Consider the following 25536-nt stretch of genomic DNA (forward strand, 5'->3'; position numbering starts at 1 on the left):
CTTCCCTTACTTAAGAGAATTCCAAAGTAATAATGCCGCAACTCGTTTGTGTAATTCGTAAAACGTTTGAATCATCCCTTATGAAATCAAAAAGTAGCGGAAGTGAATGCCGAATTAGGGTAGAAATTCATTCTTCTTCTTTATTTAAAGCGCGTGAAGATATATATCCTCGAATAAATCACGTACTTTATAGTGCATTCAATGCAAAAAGTGAGACGCGAAAAAAACTTGATTTGTGAGCCTATAGAAATTTTACTACGTTCTCTGGAAGATTTACAAAAGTTAAGTGGCTCTGAAAGTCTTTCCAACCGCCAAACAATACAATGCTTTTATTTCGTTCATATAAACCCTACAAACGTGATTCCTTTCCCACTTGAACGCAAAGTCCCATTTAACCTCAATATATTACTCAACTAAATGCCAACCACTTGGATATTATTGTCATCAGAAATTCTCGCTTAATTTAACACTTGATTCACTGAGGATTCGTCTTGTACCTATTTCTGACCTTTTTGTCCGATAATAGTGAACAAATTATTTGATGGCTAACGGATCTATGTTTTTCACTTCGTCTACAACTGTTATTTAAGTATCTAACGATGAGAGTGATTTATTAAAAAAGAAAAAAACAAAAGATCAATTATTATTACTTGCTCCAATTTCATCACAACAGAATGTTACTCCAATATGTACTACCGAGTAATCAAAAAGAAAACAAATCAAGAGTGCTACCTTGTTTTTTTTTGTTTTATCGAAAAGTTTGTCTTAGATTGACTCATACGCATATATCTCTCAAAAAATAGATAAAATATTAATTAATTGTTAATAATTAATGCTTTATCTTCAATGGTAAATTCCATTTTACCACTTATTCTGCGATAATTATTGCTCACAATTACAGTATCTAAACGTCTGTACTCTTTGCCGAAATGGAAAAGTTGTTTTCTGGGTTAACACAGCACACCGTTGTTTTAAAATTGACGTTCCTTTAACATTTCAGCAAAAAATCTGCTTACCAGTGGCGTTGCGTTTGGAAATAAGCCTGGTAAATTACTCATTCCTACGAATGTAAAAGTGGCTTTTGCTTATTTAAAAAATTTTCTCGATTATGTGATAATAATAATTAAATGCACAATGTATAATTCCAACGTCTAAAATTCATGAAGTATGATTTATTATAAAGTGGCGTTTGAGACCACAAATTTTCTACGGCCATGCATTGAACGCCTATTTGCATAGGATTCCGCTGGATATAACCGACAATTTTCAACGCCTGTTCTGATTTGTATTCTTTTTCATCACCTTTTACTTAATACCATCTAAGCAGATTCAAATCCTAATTTATGCTCTTTTATCATCTTGATCTAAATTGCAACAAAAATAAAATACTACGTAATAACAACAAAGAACAGTACTACGGAAAGATTCAATTTTCTTACTTGAGGAAGGCTTAAAATATACTCCTGTTATTTTTATACGCCCAAGAGTTGATTCAAAATTCATGGCACTAATTTAAACATGTTTTTTTATCAAGTTAAAAATAAACTAACAAAGGATAAAAGTAAAATAAGTACTTATTTAAAATAAGAGGAATATCTTATTACTTTACAACTTTACATGGTCGTTTTTACTAATGTTATTTCTTAAATCACGAGTTTATAATCACGAATTTATTATAATAATTGTATATTAATGGCCATTATAACTTTATAAATGGTTGTTGACTAACCGTCACGTTGAAATGTACCCGTACATAAAATGTTTTTCAACTCTGTATTATCCAATAACAAAGTTTCAGTTTTTTTTATTTATTTACTATCTCGCCAAGGAAACGATGAGTTCGCTAGTAAACAGGAAATCAACCCCTAGGCCTCTTATTGTCCAATCATGCTGCTTTTAGTCAGAGGGGTTTGATTAAATAGGCGGTGATTTAGCTTGCATTGTTAACAAGACAATTGATCTCCAAGTTATAGGTTATATGTATAACATCTTTAAATAATAATACATACCTACTTATACGTATTACTACTTTTGTTTTATACTGAACTTTGCTAAACATAAAAGTAAGAGAATACAAGATAATATCTTCGTTTCCCCAATTCCAAATAACTTGTAATAAGTTAATTTGCTCGTCATTCGTTACTTATTATTTATTACCTATTTTTATATGCAAATATGGTAGTTTTTATTTCTTAATTTTTTTTTTACTTAAAGGACTAGGATCAACTCTGAATAAGTACAGTCTGTTGCAAAAAAATCGAGCACATCAAATTTTCTATAGTTTAATTCATCCTTCTTGTTGTCAGTTTTGAAGTTACCGAGACAAGCAAAATGTTAAAACTTTTCATTTCTTACGTCAGACATAATGACATTTCTTGTGTCAGACATAACCTGTTTGAAAAAGCATGTCATTAAAAGTCAGAAAAGCCTGATTTACATGTCTTAAAAATAGGAAAATTCAGTGCTCTTGATTTTTATGATGTACCTAATCGATTTTTTTGCAACCGACTGTAATTATTTAATTATATATATTTTCTTTAATAATAATTAAGTAGAGAATTATAATAAGAAGTCATGAATAACTCTGTACCTAAACCACACAGACAAAACCTATTAAATAAAATTACTAAATTATACATACTTTATTTCAAAATATATGTGGCTAGTTTTTTTTTTTTTTTGTAAAACTTGTTATGAAGAGGCTACTAACGAACATCCTGAGTTTACTTATGCGTGCAGATTTTTATTCACACTTCTATAATTTGTATTATTAGTTGGACCACATGAAAAGTAAGATTATAATATTTTGTCCAATTACAGATAATTTAGTACGTACAATAATATGTTTATAAAAATAAAAGCCACAGGATTTTAGTTTGTAGTATGCTATCTAAATTGCTTGCTACTTATTCACATGATAAAATAAATAAAAGTTAATGCACATTTTAATACGAATGTTTGAGACAATTGTCAAAAGTTATTTTGTGCCTGAATCGTTCGAGTTAGAAATTGTAATTGTGTATTTCGTTTCAGGTACGTGCGTACACCTGCTGGTATTATCATTGTTATATTACATATTTGGATTTCACTCGGGAAATGCACACGCACATCACAAGATAGGTAAGTAATTCCACGTAGGTATACATGTCAGGCTTCTTAATTAGACTCAAATTACAAATCATCCAAACAGTGGTGAATAATAAGGAAAATCCAAAATTTAAAAATATTTAGCTATTGGATGGTGTCTAAAGGCTGTATGACACGATGCTAAATTTTGTAGAAGATTTGTTAGAAAATGAGAGAGGACCAATGAACGATCAGGATCTGACAAAGACAGACTATGATCCTGATCGTTCATTGGTCCTGATCGAGGGTCTCTCTCATTTTCTACAAAATTTAGCATCGTGTCAAACAAGCTTTAGATATAGGTGTCCCCAAAAAACAAGACGAGTCCATAGCTCCTTTATTTATCGGAGAATTTTAAGTATCTATATACCAAATTAAATGGTTGTGAATAGCCTACAAAACGGCCTAATAAAATCACCTATAATCCCAAGGACTTGAAGGCTAAACTGTCAAAATATATATTTTTTTAAATTCGAGCACATACTATTTTTTAATAATTCTAATAAAGATTTTTATTCCGAAAACACCAATGTATCACAAGTATACACTTACATACAGGGTGTCCCAAAATTGGCGTACAAACTACTTACTACCTTATCGAGGATGCTTAAATGTACATGAAAAAAATGTTTCCGACAAAAAAAATAATTATTTTTATTATGAAAAATGTTGTTACACAGTCTAGGACTGGTTTACAAATCTATGAGGAGCGTGATGAGTGATGACCAATTCAGTAGACCGGGACCAATGGCTTAACGTGACTTCCGAATTACGAGATAGAATATAGCCTTTTTTTTTCGCCCTGGGTCGGAATCGAACCCGCGACCCTCGCGTCCCTGAGCCGAAACGGACTTCCTTAGGCTAATAATAATACAATGTAAACAAAGATATATTCGTACATAATTACCTTGCAGTGTTACCGTAGTGGATTTAAAATATTTTTCTCGATTTCCAAAGCTTCTAAATTCTCTATTATGCAGGATTAAATATTGGTAGTGAGTGATCTTGTACTTTGTGACAATATCTACGATTAGAGGTAGCTGTCATGACAATTTCATACATATATTTCAAAATAATTGACGTGTTAAGTGCCACTTTCAAAGACCGCCAAATCAGCAAATAAGTTTAATAGATTTTTTTTAACATTTTTCTGACGTTGACGGTAATCTCTTTTACACCGTAGTGTACCGTTAGTACGCCATTTTTGGGACACCTGTATAGTTCGTCCAGCGAGAGATTGGGAGATTTTAAATTTTATTAAATTAACCCAACACTATAAAATGCATTAGAATACATTAATTAGAGCATAATTTCAGGGCAAAAATGTTACTGCTTCAAGGATATATTTCAAATTTTACCTGCTAGGTACCACCATCTCTACGTAGAATTTAGTGATTTTTATGTCAACCAATCTCTCGCTAAACAAACTATACCAAAAATACCAAAAAAAAAAGTTAAAAAAAAAACTACTATCCTCTATGCTCAAAGTGTGCTCCATTTTGCGTTAAACATTGGCGGCATCTCTGCGCAATCCCGTATGTTTATTATTTGTCATTTGTTTTTCCAGCTAACTTAATTATTTGTTATTTTATTACATTGTAACACAATACATTTTGATAGCTTCTCGCTTGGTGCTCGTCACTTGTTTCGAAAGCTAGTGTTATTTTTTACATAAGGCTAAATAGTGTTTTATTCTTTTTCTTAATTTTTCTTATGGGAGGTTATACTTGTGATACATTGTTGTTTTTAGAATAAAAATCTCCATAAGAATTATTTAATAAAAATTTGTGTTCGAATTTTAAAAAACATATTTTTACAGTTTAACCTTGAAACCCTTGGGGCTATAGGTGAATTTATTAGGCCATTTTGTAGCCTATTCATAACCATTTAATTTGGTGTATAGATCATTAAAATTCTTCAATAAATAAGAAAGCTATGGACTCGTCTTGTTTTTTTGGAAACACTGTATAAACAAATATCAGACAATGCCTTTATAAAAGTAAGAACATTTTCCGTTTTTATATTAATTATACATATTTACATTAATTCGGTATAAAAAATTTCTTAATTTCTTAGTGAGGGTTGTCAGACTTTTTTGTAGACATATCGAATAGGTATCTAATAAAAATAAAAGAAGCAGAGAAACTGACAAATATAGGAAAAATAGTTATTTATGTATTAAGGACGTAAAGTAACCGTTTTTGGCCCGTGGAGTGAGATTAACACGACAAGGGCCAAAAACGCCCTTTGCGCTTGTCATACATACAAAATGTTTTGCACAGTGTCTCGCTATACATTCCTAAATGAAAAAAGAAAGTGGCATTTGGCACGATACAATAGCACCCGGGCTCCGTCTTGGAAGGCAGGTCCTGTATATCCATAGTAACAAAATAATGATTCTGTTATTATATTTATGAATTTAAATGAAAACCACAATTAAATTGTGATAGTTTCAGTTCATTTGTGTAAATAACGCAGCTTTCCCCTCAGCAACATGGTTTTCTAAAAAAACGTTCTACAGTTACAAACCTTGCCTGCTTCTCACAGTACGTATCCGAATCAATTAATCAAGGTTCACAGGTTGATACTATTTATACTGACTTTGCCAAGGCGTTTGATCGCGTTGATCATCGCTTAATCATATCTAAACTTGACATGTTCGGTATAAGTAACAAAGTTTTACATCTATTACAATCATATTTATTTAATAGACAGCAGTTTGTCAGTTATAATGGATTCTCTTCGTTCTTGTACCATTCTACATCAGGCATTCCGCAAGGATCCAATCTTGGACCGTTATTGTTCATATGTTTTATTAATGATCTACCTTCCGCATTAACCTGCGGTAGTCTCTTGTATGCTGATGATAATAAGATGTATTCCACCATAAATAACTTAGCTGATGCATTGACCTTGCAGGAAAACTTGAATAGACTTTCTTCTTGGTGCATACTTAATAAATTAGCGTTAAATGTTTCAAAGTGTAAAGTTGTTTCTTATTCATATAAAAAGTCACCATTGCTATTTAACTATCATATAGATAACTTCATTTTAAAACGCGAAAATACTATTAAAGATCTTGGTATATACTTTGACGAACGACTTAATTTTAACTATCATATAGACATTGCAGTAAATAAAGCATTAAGTATAATTAGAAACTCCAGGGACTTCATCAACATTGAAATTGTCGGGGCGTAGAGCCACCCCCCTCCTTTCAGAACCGAGAACCACCCCTGCGTGGGTGAAGAGAGAGATTTGAGACGACAGTACCGAGATGGACTCAGGGTAGAACAGTCAGAGTCACAAGTCAGAAGTCATTCTTACCCAACATCTCGAGTACGGTCGTACGGTCCAAAGAATTGTATAAATGTAAATAAAGGTTTTACACAAAGCGATACGGTGTGTCAGTTCACGCGCGCCTACAGTCAAACCAGTGAAGCCTCCATTAGGCTGAGCAAACCCAGGAGCCCCATTTGGTTCCGAGCAATTCCTGGAGCCCCCATTAGGCCCCAAACAGAAATTTTTCAACTATTATTCAAAACTTATGTCATTCCCTGCTTGGAATATGCCTGTTTAGTTTGGAACCCCTTTTACCAATGTCACGTAAATTCTATCGAGGCTGTTCAAAGAAAATTTTTAATCTACTTGTATTTCAAAGTATTTGGTGTATTTCCTCTGGTGGGAAATCATAATCATATTCTTCGCGAGCAATTTAAGTTTTTGTCATTAGCTAATAGGAGAAAAATTATTATATTATTATTCCTTGATAAATTGATCCATTATAGGATTGATTGTGCTGATCTACTTCAGAGATTATGTTTTTGTATTCCTCGAGTTAATAATAGAAACGTTCTGCCTTTGTATGCGGCTATGCCTAGATCCCTACTTCGTGCACCTATTCAATCTATGTCAAGTCTGTATAATGCAGTTTGTAAAGATTTTGACATCTATTACGTTTCTGGGTGTTATTTTCGAAAATCTCTTACGATCTATTTTGTAAATAAAAGTTAGGATGAATATCATTTAGCATTAATTTAGTTTCATGTATTATTATTACTTATGTCATTTTTTTTTGTCATTTTTGCTCTGTAATTGGTTCTTCTAGAACTGTTGGGCAAATAAACATTATTATTATTATTATTATAAAAAAAAAAATTGTTACACAGTCTAGGACTGGTTTACAAATCTATGAGGGGCATGATAACCAACTCAATAGACCGGGACCAATGGCTTAACGTGACTTAATTATGTTAGAAGACGAAGAAAATGATAGCTGTTGTACACCACCCGATGTGGCAGAATTATTGCCTTTAAAGTCAAGGAAAATTTATGAAAAGCCATACGGCCCTAGGGCTGAAAAGTGCTATTTTACGCCCGCTAACAGCGTCTTAAAATTCAATTTCACTCCCACTCGTGCAAAAAACTTATTATTCTATTTTCTACTGTTGTTTGTTTTCATATACTTTAAGAACATCCAACTATAATCAAATTATTTATTCAGATAGTTTAATTTTCATTTTTCTAAAGGCTATTATCTTGTGTAATAATATTCGAGATAAATATTTAAAATTCAACATTTGTAGTTTTTTTTTTGTAGTTGTGGATAACTTCAAAATTGAGTGAGACAACACGTAACCGCCACCAACTCCGTCCCGATGCACGATGGCCTAATGCCTAGTTGTACGTGCTTGCGCCACCATCCCTGATTAATGAGGTCTGTATGCGGCAAAGGATGACCTCACGTTGGCCGCGTACCCGTTCACCATCTTGCCTAATTAGATTAGGGTTCAAGCACTCGACACACTGAAGATGTTCAGATGTTAAACTACCGAATGAGGAATCCCCGATGCTTGATTACCAAAGGTGGACCTTTGTAATCTAGGAAATCGGTACGGATTTCTTCAATGCCATTTCTTTATTGAGGACTAACTAGAATTGGTGAATTTGTAGAATTTATATACATATAACTTTTTACTTTTTAAATTAAAATATTAAATTATAATTATGTAATTCATAAATACTAGACATATAACAACATTTCTATTAGGTATGTATGTATTTTCACCTTAACGGAAAACTTTGATTGTTATGTTTTCTGTTTGATGGCAAAGGAATATGAAATGATTTCTTATTATGTGTAAGTGAGACTCAACAACAATGAAACAGGTGTTTCTTTTTATGGATAATCAACTTTGAACTCAATTATGTTAAACTACCATTGTATCTATTTGTATACTTTGACATCTAGCATCCTCCTCCTCGTATTTAAGATATTTTTAAGCATTACATACCTATTCAGAACAAGTAAGTTTTTCGTATTTAATTGTTCATCAAAAAAATCAATTTGCTACAGATAGGAAATCGATTCCTAAACTGCCACGACAATGATTAGCCTACATCAGGTTTAATTTTACAATCACAGGTCTAGCGATTTTGTTAGTTGACAGTTTTTTAAGACAAATTTCTGCAAGGTAACAGTGCTTGAATTATTAAAGTATCTAAATATTTAAGGAAAAATCTTCAAATGTGATTTGAAGAGATAATTTTATAACTCTGCAATGAACAACACAAAACATTAGTTCTATTTTATAATATTTATTTTCTACAACCATTGCAAAAAGTAGGTATTTGAATATTCATCCGAATACCCAAAGGTAGGGTTTAGGGTAAAGTGTATGAAAAGTCTTTTGGGAATTAATGTGGAAAATGTTTTTTGGCCTCCTCGACTCTAAATGACATGTTACACATTGTGAACAGCTACGGTATCTCGATTTTTACACACTAACCAAACTATCTGTCATTTAACCGCACGGAGTGTGTAAAATAGCACAAAAATGTTAGTTCAGGAACCTCCAAAAAACTGTTGGCTTATCATAAATAAAGTCCATTTATACTAAAACAATTGTTTTTGTTTAAAATCTGAGGGCTCCGTCTTATGGTGTAAATCGTAAGCATGTCAAATAGATAACCTTCTACCATTTCATTAATCAAATGTCAATCTTTGACAGGTTTTGTAAAATTATTGGTTACAACAAATTTCAAATTTGAGAAAACGAGTCATAATGGGTCGTCGGCCAAAAATATTAATACATTACTAGTGCGGTAGGCATTTTACGTCGCTCGGTTTTTTTAAAACACTCCTGCTTCGCGGTCGTGTTTCAATATAAAAACCTCATACTACAAAATGTAGCCTTCCGTATTTGTAATGTAAAAAATAACTATTCTGTACCTTGTTTTATTCTGAACTGATATTCAAGAATCAAGATTAGAATTATGTACCAACTTAACTAGTCAATCTTCACTATCAATTTCAGCAAATTGCGAAAGTAGAAATGAAAATATTTGACACAAAGTTTATTGCTTCACGACTTCTTATTTATTGAGAAAATATTAGATAGGCATAAAATGATGACTTGATTTCAATTGTAAGTTTAATTATTATTAGCCTTTCCATAAATGGTTGCAGAAAAATAGTTGTACATAAGATATACGTACAGTTGCGGAATTAAAATTTCGGGCACTATTTTTCTGTCTCTGAAAAGCACCTTCTACTGTCATCATGACTGACATTAAATCATCGATTTGATATGTTGCCTACCCGTTATAATGCCACAAATGACAATTTTTGAATGCCAAAAAGACAAAAACATGACAAGAGTAAAAAATAAGGTTATTAAGTTTATATCATGACATTGACAATAGTGCCCGAAATTTTAATTCCGCAACTGTACGTATGGAAAGTGTTTTTGCTGAACTCATAGACTTTTAACACGAGCGTTAGAGAGCGGAAATATGCCTGCTTTGCTCCAATAAAGTATCATTTTCGACACTTGTTACGTAAATAACGACATATTTCATCACTCGTTGAAACATATAGTATTTCTAGCGTATTTAACGCTGTCAAAACGGCAAGCGTGTAGACGTCGCACTGGCAAAAATGCCACATTGCTTGCCTACTTTATTTTTTACTGAAAATATGATTATTGATTAAGCTTGACTTTGTATAAAACAAATAAAATCAAACAGATAAGTCATACTTGCCTTTTTTCTTAAGAGTCCTACTCACTCTTGAAAATTATTCCCTGAAATTTTTATTTTGCTACTATGTACTTCTGACATGCAGTAAACTTGTTTCTTTTTTAATATGTCGACAATCATAATAATTTTCAGCATTTCGGCACCGTCAGCCCCACACTGTTAAAAGGTATTTTATTACGAACATAACTAACATGCGGCGGTTCTATGAAACAGAAAATTTTCTTTGTCTTGTGTGGAAAATTGTATTGGCCACTTTGTGGAACAGCTACTCAAAGTTACTCATGTTTCTTTGAGTGTGGAAGCCACTTAGTGTGTGTAACTGGTAGTAGCTGCCAGTAATCGTAATGTTAAAAAGCTCTGCTTATTGGTTTATTGTGGGTCGAGAGTGTGCAGTATCTGATGCATTGAGTCCACGCATCTGTATTCATTTATAAACAAAACTAATTATGTACAACATTTGCTCCTCTTAACAACTTTAATGCTCTATAATTAATTTAATCAACAAGAAAATTGAACCAATAAATGTAATTATTTTTTATTATAAAACCTTCAACAGCTTTTAAATTTTACTATTTTAACATTAGGAAATTATTTTCTAATTTGACCTTTTAAAACACTTTCATATGTCTACTGATTGCTGGAAAACAGTTTTGGATTAGTAATCCTAAAAAGATACATTTTATGACATTTATTGACGCCTACAAACTTTTCGCATTTTTATTAAGTATGGCGCAAAGAGTAATTTTGGCAAGTTTTAACTTCTATTTTTTTTTTACTTTTTATCACACAAATGGTAGGTTGGTTTAATATTATCTTAGATTTTAGAGAGTAGTTATTTTGAATATTTTTTCGGGAATCATAATATGTTTCATTCAACATTTTCGTATGCCTGAAATTTATCCGAATGAAGGATAAACTAAGGAACTTGACATAATTACGATATAGCAGAGAGTACTTCAACAGTATTAATTACAGGAAGTTAACGCGAAATGACGCTCGCAAATATTCAATTACCGCCTACAAAATCTTAAACGTTAATACAAAACATACCAAAAGTTAATTAAGAATTTCTCATCATTCTGTCTTCTGGGTCCTAAAATGAAATGTTTGTTTATCATAGATATACAGAGAACGTTAGAATAATATTTTTGTTTCGTAACATTGCATCAGAAATAAGTATTGCCAAAGATATAAATTAAATTAGAAATTATCTCATTGTTACAAAAATCTTGAAACATCATTTGCACATATTAGATAGAGATGAAGATATTTTTGAAGGCACAAATTTAAGTCTTACACTTTCTTACTTTACATGCCATAATTATAATATATGTTACAATTATTTCCTGAAATTTTCAAATAAAATGTTGCTAACATGTATAAGCAGGCGATTATAACTTGAACAACTGTTTTAGGCAGCCAACATTAAACCCTAATTATATCTCTGTAAAACCTTACTTTTAAAAAACTAATTTAATTAAACTTTCTAAGGGTAGCGAAAACGCATACATGTTTCCACTTTAAAACAAGGAGGACCAAACCTAAGCTAAATGATCATTTAATTAATTTTACAATTCACGTGTTTCAAAAACACGCTTACTAATTAATGTGTGGTACACGTGTAATTTATTCTTATGTTTTATTAAATATGTGAACAAGGCCCTCGGGAATAGATAGAAGTGATTTCTTCGGTAATTGTACAGGTATATGCAAAATTTAAATTTCCCACATTAAGGATTCGGAATGCTTGACATGTTAAGACATTTTCAGAACTAATAGTCCTTCTGGGAAATCAAGAGGAGGATACAAAATCCCACAAAAACAAATCAATTTACGCTATATTTCATCTGAACAAACACGAGGCAGCAGCAGGGTAAAAGTACTTGGGAAAGTAGAGAGGCAAGGGGTGGGTAATTAGTTTCTTAGGGTAATGAGTTACGTAGTAGGTCTCGAATATTTATCACGGTCTCTAGAGTCGACAATGAGGATAACTCTATAATGCTCGGCTACGTTCCACAAGCTCCCTCTATAAACTTCACTGGAAAGAGAGGCGAACATCTCACTTTTCATAAATTTTTATGAAGATTTCTACGATTTCGAGCCCACATCGAACGCTGCAACTGGAATGACTCGCGTCATCGTGTACTTTTTTGAAATTACTAAATGGAACAATGCCGACATAAACGGCAAGATAATTGAAAATTTCTCATCAATCTCGTTAAACGAGCTCCTATCTTGCGATTTTTTTCCATCTACACGACGGTTTAATTCCCTTACATACCGTATTTGCTTTTTCATTGCAAGAAAACGGGAATTAAGGGCGAATGTGAACCGTTTGTCGTATCTTTGGACTATTACGTCGATTTAGGTTGAGATAACAGCAGACGAGGTCATTTTGTATTAATTTATTAAACGTTATATAGTTGCACAGAGACCGGACGCAATTACTCCCATCTTTAGATGGCAACTTATGCTCGTTAGGTGGAAAAGTGAAATACGTGCTCAGTTTAACAGACAGACTTGAATTAAAAGTGATGATTGTTATCGCACAGAAATGCCGAATTTATCAAATTATCAGTCTCGTTTGGGGAGGAATTAGGCAATTAGGTGCTGTTAAAATTTCACACCTGAGTTGTAGATTTTATTTTCGTGTTAAAAATTAAATATTAATATAAAATTCTGAAAATATCTTAATCTATTCAGCTGTCTGCTCCACTTCAATACTAGTAACAAAAAATATTTTTAAGTGCACATTTCGCCTGTAATTTTGCACATTTGGCTGCATGGGGCAAACAGAAAACGATGATCTAATGGCACGTTTAAATAAAATGTATAATTTGAAATTAATCATGCAAGAATTGAATGCATTTCAGGTATATTAGAAACGAACAGTTATTACTAACAAGGATTTAATTTTACCTAGACTGGTAAACTTTTTCAGAGAAGTCTAATAATAATAAAAGTTCTAGGTTATCCTTATTACGATTTCTCTCTTTACCTTTCCTTCTTTTAAAAAAAAAAACCCGAATGTGTTGGAGGCTTTGGATATCCTCAAATCCTCCCACAATCCTCAGTCACCTGTTTAAATGACCTTTAGTTTCCAAGGTGATTGCTTTCAGTCCTAGACCAAAACTGAAATCAACCACCTTGCAACCACAGTTGTTTTTGTTACCTGCCTTTGATGGTGTGGTCGTGTGTTCAGTCAAAAAACTGTTTCACATTTATTCACTTTTAAGGATTCTGGACATATTAGATTAGATATCTAGAAGAGATAAAAAGCATTCTGATAAATTTGTGGTTTCTAAGATTCACATTGATGGTAATCCGTTTCCTCGATTTCGTTCTACACACCTGTTTCAGGGAATATTTGACAGCTGGTGAAACTACGCCATTCCTTAATGAAAACCAAAGCAAATGTTGACCACAAATGTCAATTGTGAAGTTTAGTACTGTTTCTCAAATTATAGCTTTTTGGTGAGTTTACATTGTCAAATTGTCCGTGGCAGACTGGACATGGCCGCAAGACCGAAAAACGTGTCTCAATAATTCAATTTTTTCCTGAAGCGGTCGAAAATTGGGCCTTTGTGTATCTCCGGTTAAAGTGACTTTTTTTGTGAGAGGAGTAGAAATACTTCAAGTCCTAGGAGTTGAAGTGTCTATAGGCGGCTCGACAGAGTCACGAAATATTTAATAATTAAATTTTTCTCTTTCTATTAAAAAAGAAGTTTCAAAAAAGTGAAATAACGAAATTATTACTCAATATTTATTTAACCGGTTCCACTGTGATTCGACTTCGTCTCGGTCTTCAATATCTGGACAAAAAGACTCGCTTCTACTCTTAATAATGATATAATCTACTATTTATGTAGTGGAATCGATTTTCTGTACGTTGTTTATTCCTACAATATCAACAATTGCACTTGGAGTATGGATCCCTTCCTCTCATCATCATTTATACAATTTGTAACGTGCTTCTTGACTTTCAATTGTGCAATTTACAAGCAATGTGTGCACTAAGACATGTGTTGCATATTCTCAGTTCCTATTTAGAGTTTTCGCGAGTTCCGGTGATAGAACGTTATATGGAAACTATAATTATAGTTAACACTTAAAACATCTATGCTTTTTCCAATATTTTCTCAACTAAATTTACTCTAGTTATTTCTGACTTGTTCGAAAAATATTTTGCTTAAAGCGTAAAAAAAGAGATAATGTTCAGCTGCATGAAACGCACATTTTTAGCGAAAGAATCTCCAATTAACAAGAATTATAGCTTGAGCATCTAGATGAATGAAATACTGTTCCGCTACAATTGCGAGACATGATTTGTCCAATTTTTTTCAGTTCAGTTCAGTTTCAGTTTTTGCTACTTCGCCAATGCAGTTATTTTAATGACCTGATTACCTCTGGAAGTAATCCAACATTTCTTAAAATCAGCATCACTAACGCCAGAAGAGTAGCTTGTAGCCTAATAATATATTATTTATTTTATTATACATTATTTATAAAAAAAAAAAAATTAAAAAAAAAAAAGGTCTATATTCTGTCTCGTGATTCGGAAGTCACGTTAAGCCATTGGTCCCGGTCTATTGAGTTGGTCATCATGCCCCTCATAGATTTGTAAACCAGTCCTTGACTGTGTAACAAATTTTTATATTATACAAGTTCGGATGCTTGACTTCTGGTGTCTTTATTGCAAATTTTAGATGTAAATTATTGTTCCATTGCAGTAGGCGTTGGTGACGTAGTTGAATGTGCCCCAAGTCTCATAACATGAGTGAGACTAGTATCGCTGATAGGTGGCGACTACCGCCGGTAGTGGAATTGGCTAACTTTGCGAGGCTGCCGGCACATCCAAAATTTGTGTGGGTTTTCAACGCCAACTGCGATGGGACAATTTATAATGCCCCTGTAGTTGTCACCCATTTCTCCGCCTCCAGATGCCCCCAGCCATCCCCACAAGATTTTAAACGACACCCTTCATTTTTAATTACGGATTATGAAAGAAGAGATTTGATTTTGTACGTCTGTGTAAAAAATGTGGACGATTACAAAAGAAAGTTTTGCAGATATTTCACTCTGAAGTTTTAATTCGTAAGCTGTTCGTAATTTTTTTTATATTTTCGGCCATTGATGTTTAGATCTTTTTAAATAGTGCTATTTTATTTGACGACGTGTATACAGACAGACACTTCTACATACAAAGTGTGAAAAAATATCTAGAGTTTAATAACAAGTAAATATTTATTTATTTGCTGCTTTTTAATAAGGTACGTCACAAAGCAAAAGTATCATTTATTTTTACTGCCTGCTGCGACTTTTTAATGTATGATCTGAAGGAGATTTCTAAAACTCGCAACGAATAATTTTATCATTAAATTATGTTTTTCCAACGTTACGGGCTACGAACAAAATTTTCATTCTTCAGCTACCAGTTGAGATACTTTCTTATAAAAGTGGATACCGACAACGGAAAATCTTTAAAGAAATTTGATATTTAATAAAGATATTGCAAACTTTCGAAAGTTAAATTTGAAAGCGAACAGCGACATTGAAATATGAGAAGTAAGTTCATGTGTAGGCCGGGGAAATTTCTCTACCATTAACAAATCTAAATTTTAATAAAACAGCTGAAATTGGTTGTACTAAATTTAAAAAAGATCTTTCGCCTACACATGATGCTTCCACAGACACAAACACAAATTAATTAGTGTGATTCGATTTTCATATTAAAGACCACTTCGTAAACATCAAAGGCAACTATTGTTTCAAAACAGATTAAATTAATAACAAATAGTTGAATTAGTAGCGGGGAATGTGTGCTCTATCCAGAAGCAATGAATCAATCGAACCGGAACGCCAATGTAAATATCAGAGAATTTACGAAAAGAAATTTTTTCCAGCGACCATTATTTGCCCGGAAATTGATTAATCCTTTGGGTAAATTACCCCAAATTGCAATGGTAGTTACCTAAAATCAACAGTTATGTATCATGACAGGAACGATCGTTTATATCTGCGAAAGATACCGAAATGTTCTGAAAACATAATTATTATTTTTATTACGAAAAGTCGTAAAATTTCTGAAACGTCAGGTAAATATTGATTTATTACCCTGCATTTTTGAAAACGTGACACAGCTCTATTGATTCGAATCAATAAATTAATACTTTCAACTGATTTCAGTCGCTTTAACCGCATTATCACTATTATTTTTGGATTATGTAACATGTTTTAATTAATAGGATGTTATGGAAATGTTAAATTGTTTAGTAGGTATCCTGCTCTGCTCTATGCTGGAAGTCGGATTGATTTAGTATCAAATGTTTTGTTATAAGCGCATGATTGACAACCACAGCTATGTGAAATGGGTTTCTGTGTTATCTGCAAACAACATTTTAACACAATGCAGTGAGTATCTCGACTAACATAACATGAAACACAACGAAGGTAATAAGTAGCAGTGCACACGAAAATGTTTCAAATACATACAATCCATTTACTAAACTCCCGCAAGTTTGCAAGTTGCCGCACTGCCGTTCTGAGACTAGTAATTTTTACTTTAACGTTGGCGCAAAAATTTGAAATTTCAAATTTGAAGTTAAGTTTAATAAATTCGGTTTCCTTCATTCAAAATATTACTTACACGAAAAAGCTGAACAAGAAGAAGATATGAAACGTAAAAAAATTCTGTTAACGGCCAGAGAGAAGCAGGGTATTGTTAATTATTGTTTGGAAAGAAGAGAATTAACATAACCAAACTTTTCTTGTTGACGTTTTTATAACTAGATTTTGTGTACAGGCACCTGAAAAGGTATGTCACCATAAGTACACTCCAAAAAAAAAAAAAATTTGACACTGACAGTGCAGGAGTTTAATAAACGGATAGTAGGTACCGTGCGATCAAATAAAAAAAAAATCAGAGTAGGCGAAAATGGTGGTTTGAACCAATCAAAGCATCAGAATAGCACAATCCAGGTAACTCGATTTTTTGTTTAATTGATCGCACGTTACCTACATTAAAATTACAATCTTTAAATTTGTAGTTTTCAAATTTTAAGGCACGAGTAATTTCTACTTCCCTTGTTGTTGGTACTTAAAGTTTCAATAATATTAGTACTACTACAATGCTAACTAAATCATCCGATGTACTTTCTGCAAATTTTCAGATAAAACTTTTCCAAAATGGTGAATGATCACGATTTGTAATTTTTACTATCCTGAACTTTAAACTAAGATCTTGCGCTATTTTTGATTTTGTTTTGACATCTGACATCTATATCTATGCCATGGAGACGCCCACAACCCACAACGGGCAGCTCGTGATAGACCATAGGAGAATATTGGGTACTTCTATAACAATAAGCCGTTCACGATTGTTTCAAATTCGGACTGTCTATGAAAATCTGACATTTTAGTTGGCAATATTGTGATTTGGCATAATAAATCTAATTTATTGCTTTCAACTGTCATAAATTCTCATTTTTCTCCTTTGTAAACTGCCTCCTAACTGCTCTAAAGCAAAAAAAGAGAGTGTGTTGTAAAGACGCACGATAGAAGTGAAACTTTTGTATTACAGGAAAATCAGAATATTGTAAATTATCACTGATAGATGCAAGAGGAGGTGGCTGAGCCGAGGTGCTAGTTGCTAGTTCATTGTCTTTATTATTTACACCGTTTTTTCACATTCTGAACTGTCATTTCACTCGCACGTTTTCTTTTCACATTCTGAACTGTCACTTCACTCGTACGTTTTCTCCCAGGCCACGCTCTTGTTCTTTCTGCGCCTGACTTAGGCTTACAACAAAATTGTATATTTTAACGATAACACTAAACAATATCGAAATGCGTAACTCATTGTTCATTTTTAAGCCTCCAAATTAAAACAGAGGACATTATCGATAAATCCCGCGAATGTGACAAAGACAGAAGTATACACAATTTTAAGGGATGTTTGTATCGTGTAAAACAGATTAACTTAGACTCCAAATTAAGTGAGATGGAAATATTGGCGCAACCGTTGTGCGAGACAGTGTTTACCCCCACCACTTTTCGTCACACAAAAAGGTTGCCGATCAGAATTTCAAACCCCTCCCATAAAAAGTTTCACTTCAAAAAATAACAGATAACCAACCGTTGCCCTAGACAACACATTCAAAGTGACATTTCTTGAAAAATTTGTCAAAACTGTCAAAAGCAAATGCGAAATCATTTTTAATAGATTTGGAAGCTTTGGGGACGTCGTATGCAACTCGTTTCTGTGCAAATTGGGCTTTTCTAATTGCCCGAGAGGCCAGATTGAAATACGAGCGTAGCGAGGCCTCTCAGGCAATTAGAAAAGCCCAATTTACACAGAACTTCGTTGCATAAATAACTATTAGGTCATAATTGAATTGCACTAAATCAATTAGGGAATTGACAACAAGACGAATATTTAATAACGAAACGTCATATGACAGGACTTGACGCCAATCTAACAAAAAAATATCGCGGCCTCCTGCGTGTTTAAAAAATCGTGAACGGCATATACACCGCTCAGAAAAAAATGCCACGTTAACCGTTTCTATGAAGATACACAAAGGCGCGATTTTCGACCGCTTGAAGATAAATTAAATTATTAAATAATTTTCAGTTAGTCTTTGTTTAAAACATTTATTTGTCTAATGAAAAATTAAATAAAATAATACATAATAAAATATATATACATATTATTGATTTTATTTATTTGTTTAATTTGAATATGTTCATATTAGTTAAGTAAATGATTTGAATGCATTCAAAATGAATAGGTTGCAGGTTGCAGCATGTTTGTTCTTAACACATACCCAGTAGCGCAATGTTCATTACAGATATTACTACCAATGAAATATCTTTGATGACGCCAAAACGTCAGTTCTAAATAATTATTGCCTCAACCCACAACATACACCCAGTGGCATGGCATTCAAGACAGCTTAAGTCATCATATTACCATTAACCTAACAAAAACCTGCTGTTTACGTGGGTGAGTCATCATTTATCACCGAGGGCGAAATCTGGCGAATAGGAGGGTTGCTTCGATGTTTTGAAATCAGCTTCATGTACTTTACAAATTAATTTTGCCCCCTAGTCTCCTGGAACACTTCTTTGTTCACATTTTGTTCCATAAAGATCTCCAAAAACCGATGCCGCAGAAACTGCATAAAAGTTTCTAGTGAGAAGTGGCCTCATGTGTTTCCATTCCATATTTATACTGTACCCTTCTATTTTCATTTAAAACTAGAAAAAACGCAAAAGTGAGGTTATATTTAAAAACAGCTGATCCGTGATCTGTAATCCGTGCTGCGTTCACAATCGACTCTTCAACGCCAACTTTGCGGATAAATTTAAATGAAGCCCAGATGTTTCTAACCATATTTGGTAAACTCCAAGTAGATCTTAGTTAACCCGTAGTAGTTGTAAAATTTCATCAATATTGTCTCACACATCTTCTTTCTCCTAAGTACCACTTACTCGTAATAGTGTAGCTGTTGAGGATGATGATATTTGAGAGCATGGTAGTGAGCATGCTGATGTACGGGGCAGAGATCTGGGGATGGAAGGAACAGGAGGAGGTGGAGAGAGTGCAGGAGAAATATTTGAGATGGGTACTATTACGACCCAAAGGGGCCGGCCACAAACAAACTCCGTTTGTCCGGATCGGGGAGCGGAACAGGAAAGTGAGACTCAGAAGCGCGGGGACAAAACAACATTTATTTGTCCAGCTACAGGGGCGGCTTGCCAGATTTCGGCATCTCACAGGGTGCGGTATATCGGTGTATCGATCGCTCCTCGCTTGGTACTTGCCAGACTTCGGCATCTCGCAGGGTGCGGTACAGTGGTGTATCGGTCGCTCCTCGCTCGGTACTTGCGGTCTTGGTTCGGATGGTCCAGTGGGTCCGAGAGTGGTCTGAGAAGGACCGTACAAGGTTTTGGCGGGGCTCGCCCCCTCCCTGGCCACCTCGGTGCCCGGTGGTGTCTCCAGGAGGTTGTGCGGGGCTGGTGGTGAAGACGTCGGCTGCGTCTGGGGAAGATCCTGAGACGATCTGGAGAAGATCGGAATATGATCTCAGGGATCCTGCGAATCCTAGAGATTCTTTGAGACAATCCTGCTGGTCGCCCTGCGTGATAATTTTTCTGGTTGCGAGAGCCGCCATTTTGGTGTTTCGAGGTCGTACTTACATACTTGCGTCGAGAATTGCCGTAATTGATTCGTCACCTGGACGTTGTCGGGCCCGATCCCGCAGCAGATCGCGGTCCCTGCTTCCGCCGCACAGTGGGCTGAACCCCTATACACATTTTCACAGAAATTGATCAATTTCTTTGTACTCGTATTACGGTCAGCTTTTCGGCGTTTCAGAAAAATTATCGAAAAGCTGGCCAAAAGTCGAAAGATTCAAAATAATTTATTGAAAATTGAGAAATAGGGGTTTTCGAGATCGTTGATTACGAATTTGTTCTTAGTTTTTCCAAAAACAAAATGGCGGATCCAAAATGGCGATTCGAAATATTACCAAGTTTATCGATTTTAATGAAATTTAGTAATGGGACTGTTTTTAGGTCACTGATTACAAATTTGGTATTAATCTTTCCAAAAAAAAATGGCGGATCCAAAATGGTGAACATAATATAACATTCAGAGTTTCATTTAAACTTGGTTTAATGAGCCTGAAAAATTGCCATCTCGTGAGATAAACAGCTTTGTTGCCGTCCACAACCGTAACAAAGAAATTTTAGTTATGAAAAAAATACATGATCAAATGCGTGCCTCTGTAAACATTTTCGCTTTTTGCATTTCATCATCACCATTTCTGAAGAAAAATTAAAAAAAAAGAAAAAGCGCAGGTGGGCGCAGCAAATTTTTGCATAATATTGTACAAGAAGGTTTAATAAACAATATAGGAGTGATAAGAGAGTGGGCATATGTGGGATTTTTTTTATATGTCACTTTTAATTCAAGATTTTGAATGAGATTTGCGAAAAATACAGCTACATTCATCATTACACTAATAATTACAGGTTTGCAATTAATAAATATTTTGTGGTACATTTCATTCTACATTCCTTGGGGAAGATGATCCATTTTTTTGCAAGTTGCACTTTATTAACGTAATTTTTGACGAAATAACAAGCGAAACAAATAACAGTACGTTTAACGCTCAGAAACACGAAATACACTTTTTAAGCGATGCCACGAAGGTATAAAGGAAAACTGTTACTTATTAATCGGTTTGTTTTATGCCAGAGGTTATACAAGTTATGTAAGGTACCAATTTTTTTCATTCATCGTTTAGCTAGTAGTAAGGTCTATCAGAAATAGATGAAAAAAGTGGGGGTTTTCATTTAAAAAAAATGAGTGTAACGTCATGAACAAGTGAAGCAACTTAAAATAAACATTTTGAGAAATAAAAATTGACCTATTTCAGCGTTTTTGACAAATGTCCATATTACTTACCCATAAGTAGTTTCCACACTGTATAGTGCAGCTGTTGTTTTCATTCTTCTAAAACAAACACCTTTTAAAAATAAACCTAAACACAGGTAATATGCTTTACACTTGACCTGACCTGACCTATTAAAGAAATATTGATGGTCTACGAGGAAAATATATTGGAGAACCCACCTAATACTGAGTTTTCTTTTCAATCTGATGACTCAAGAGATTTTACTGTCAAAGAATATATTGAACATCTGACACCTAGTAACCCAGAACATTCTAATTTCTTTGCGTTATCCTCGAATCACTATACAAAAATTATCACCATTAGCCACAAATGCAGAGTTTCCCTAAAGATATAGTGCGATTGTGGCTTTATTAATGTTTATCTGATACTAATATTTTTTATTCTTCCTAGCAGAACATTTTTCGTAATAATGCGTATTGACAATAACATAAACTCATCACTTTCCTTTTTTAAAAATTGCAGCATGAGACGTAACGTCAGAAACATCTTTGGAAACACAGAGCAAAAAATGTTCAAACCTTGAAGACAAATTGCGTGTAAAGTCACCACCGAATTGATCATCGCTTCAATCGCCGCGGTCAAAAAGTTTGACGCCAAGTTGGAAAGTTATTCCGGAAAAGGACCAAAACGAAACAAACACACTTAAGATGGTTTATTTTCTGTGAAGTCGTAAACTTCCGTCATAAGAAGTGGAGATGCATTAAAAATGTTTCTGCATCTGTAATGTTCCTATTCTTTGATCCGAAGTTCGTAGATCCTGAAACTGTAAGTTTTGACAGAGGAAATAGGGTAGAGTGATAAATTATGCAAAAATTATCCCAATCCCAATAATTAAATTTTCTCCGGGCATCTTTGTGCTAAATAGAATAATCAGGGGGATTGTTCGTTAGCCGAAATGAGGCGTTACCAAAAGGGGTACACAAATCAAGTAAGTATAATAAATAAATCAACCAACTCCAAACAATCTAATCCGCTACAAATCCAAGTTGCCGTTGAAATATATTAGCGCAGCCAACTTGTGCAGCTTATTTTAAATTCCGGCGAACCTCGCATTGAACTTCTCTCTCCGACTTCTCGCGGGAAAAAAGAAGCGAGCATACAGTCCCAGTCGAAGGGAGCGAGACTCAAAATGCATCCTTCTTTGATAAAATATCGGTCCATTGTAATTATAAGAGCCGATCTATCACCGACAGGGCTAAGCGGTGCGAGGAGGAGGCACATTGTCCAGGGAATCAGAGTTTGAGCAGAGATTTCCTAAGTTATGAGCCCATAAACTTGGACCGAGTGAAAACAGAGAGACGAATTTCCAACCCTTAAATATTGATGAGTTCCAGCTTCACCGACTCGCCCCTCTACCTCTTCCGTACCTACCTTCCTTTTATTGCTTCGGGACTTCTATTAAGAACCTATCAATTATTAATTTGTTTTATTATGACAACTTCAAATATTGATGAACGCAACTGGTTGCTTTTACTTCGATTTACATTCAAATCAAAATTTTATCTTTTAATGCGTTCCACAGATGACTCCTACTTCGTTCAAACTTGGAAGTTTGTTCGTTTTAAGAGCGGAAATGTCAGCGAGTTTGAAATTAATTTTTTTCGTGTAGAATCATAAAAATGCGACCTTAAAAGTATTTCATCTGACAACAGTATTTCGAGAAGTTTCGCTTAAATTACGTATTGTAAATATCTGTTATTGCTAAGATTTTAAAAATCATAGTTTACATAATTTACGAAAGAATCTTGGTAAAAATTAAAAAGACTAATGCCCGGTTTCTGAAACGGCACCTTCTTTCCTCTCCTTCCACCCAATACCTCACATATTTAAATCTCGCCATGGTTTTTCTTTCTTTTGCTCTCTCTTTCCCAGGTACTCCGGAATTTCCTTTGTCATACACCTCTCATACTTCCCGTTGTATCTACATTCTTTGATTCTTTCCGTTCTTTCTTGATTGTCTGTGTCTTTGTCCCTTTCACTCAGCTCTACATTCGTCCATCTTCCTTTTGTTCTTAATCTTTCCACTTCTTCACTGGCATACTGGTTTCTCTGATAATATTTCCTCCTCTTTTCTCTCCAGCATTCCGTTAGTATCTTGTACTCTTCCCTTCCATTCATTTTGTCTTCAAACTTTGCCGCTCTTTTTCCCGCTTTCACTCTCAGCTTATTCCTCTTACATTCTTCGCTCACTATGTAACCTGGCGTTTCTTTGTCCACTCCTAGCACTCATCTCAAATATTTGTTTTGCACTTTCTCGTGCCTTACATCTTCAGACCTCTGCTCCGTACATCAATACACTCGTACTCTCTATCATTCTCTCAAACATCATTCTCCTCCTGAAATCACCTCCCCACTTTTTTCTCTCCTATTCTCCAAACACATCCCACTGTTTGATTTGCCTTCCTCACTATTTCTCTGATATGTGCCTTATTCGTGGCTCTTTCATTGAATGTGTAACCCAAGTATTTGAACTCGTTTACTTTACTTCCTTCCCAGTTCCACTCATTTTATTCACTCTTTCTCTTTCTCTTATTGAACACCATCATTTTCGTCTTCTTAACATTCACTTCTAGTTTTTTCTTCCTTATCTACGAAATTCGAAAAAAACTGGAACTTTCTAGTATTACACACATTTTTCATACGTTTTCGATCTCTTACATTTTTGTCTTGTTAAAACTAGTTAATTGTAACTGATTCATACATATGTTTAAATTTATTTATTTAAATTAAAAGATTTAAATAACATTTTTTTTACAATGTGACGATATGTTTAATACCGGAATACTTAAATATGATACAATTTTTTATTATTTTGTTCAGGACTTAACACTATTTACGGCTGTAAACTTGCACCAATCAAAGTTATTGTTGATGATTTGTTGATAACTGCTGCCATTTCCGACCAGTTATCTCCGTTAACAGTTTATAAAACAAATATTGGCGCTCACTTTTTTCCAATTCACTTTTAGAGGAAACAGATCACGGATTCATAAAGAGAAATAAAGTTTGGATTTCTATAAGTTTCAAATCATAAAGTTTTATCATTTCTGAAGTTGTATTTAATTTTCGAAACACAGTTTTTAAAACTTTATAGCATAAAATATAATAATAAATAACCACTTGTGGTAATAAAACGTTTCTTCAATTAATATTTTTTTCTATTTTGCACCTTTAACACAGTCAGTATAACACTGAAACGGGTTTCTCAAAGGAGTTCTGTCCGATACCGGTTTCAGGAACTTTCAGGAACATTTACTTAAATTTTTAATGTTGGCAGTGACTCACAATGAGTAGTTGCTAGGTGACCACTGTACTTCACGACACTTTAAATTCAAAACTTGCAAAATTGTTCGTCTAGTTACCAGTGTTACCAACCCTTTATATCTGCCAAATTAATTTTCCTAGCATTATGTTTATTTATTTTTTTTTTATTTAAAATAGCAACAAAATAAAAAAAATATTGTATCACACTCGTTTTATAAGCCATTTTGTCGCACTTGTTTCCTTATAGCACTCCTCACTACGCTCGTCGTGCTCTAAAAATCGCGTGTGACAAAATGGTGTTTTATAAAACTCATATAATAAATTACTATTATATTTAATTATTTATTTAATAATTGTGTAAATGCTGGGAACGCTTAATTAACACATGATTTATGGTCTTTTTTGTCCGCACGATAGAACAGTAAAAGTTTCGAAAAACTTTCTATTATATGATGTGTCAGTGTTTTACAGTAAATCGTGAAAACCTATAAATTAGCCAGCTTTCTTCCCTAAATCAAATGTTTCATGACGTAAAGAACATCCTTGTTCAAAATATCCTGCTTTTATAAATGTTTTAGACCCTTTTCACGGAACTTGAAGCCCATTATTATATGCTGATGTT

General features: G+C 33.8%; 1 protein-coding gene across 4 annotated transcripts in view; it reads left to right on the forward strand.

The window, feature by feature from the left end:
• sns (sticks and stones) overlaps positions 1-25536 on the forward strand; it is a 316393-nt gene that overhangs the window by 143645 nt on the left and 147212 nt on the right. The gene's annotated exons all lie outside the window — the stretch shown is intronic.

This window comes from Tenebrio molitor, chromosome 1 (genome assembly GCF_963966145.1).
Source record: "Tenebrio molitor chromosome 1, icTenMoli1.1, whole genome shotgun sequence".
NCBI lineage: Eukaryota > Metazoa > Arthropoda > Insecta > Coleoptera > Tenebrionidae > Tenebrio > Tenebrio molitor.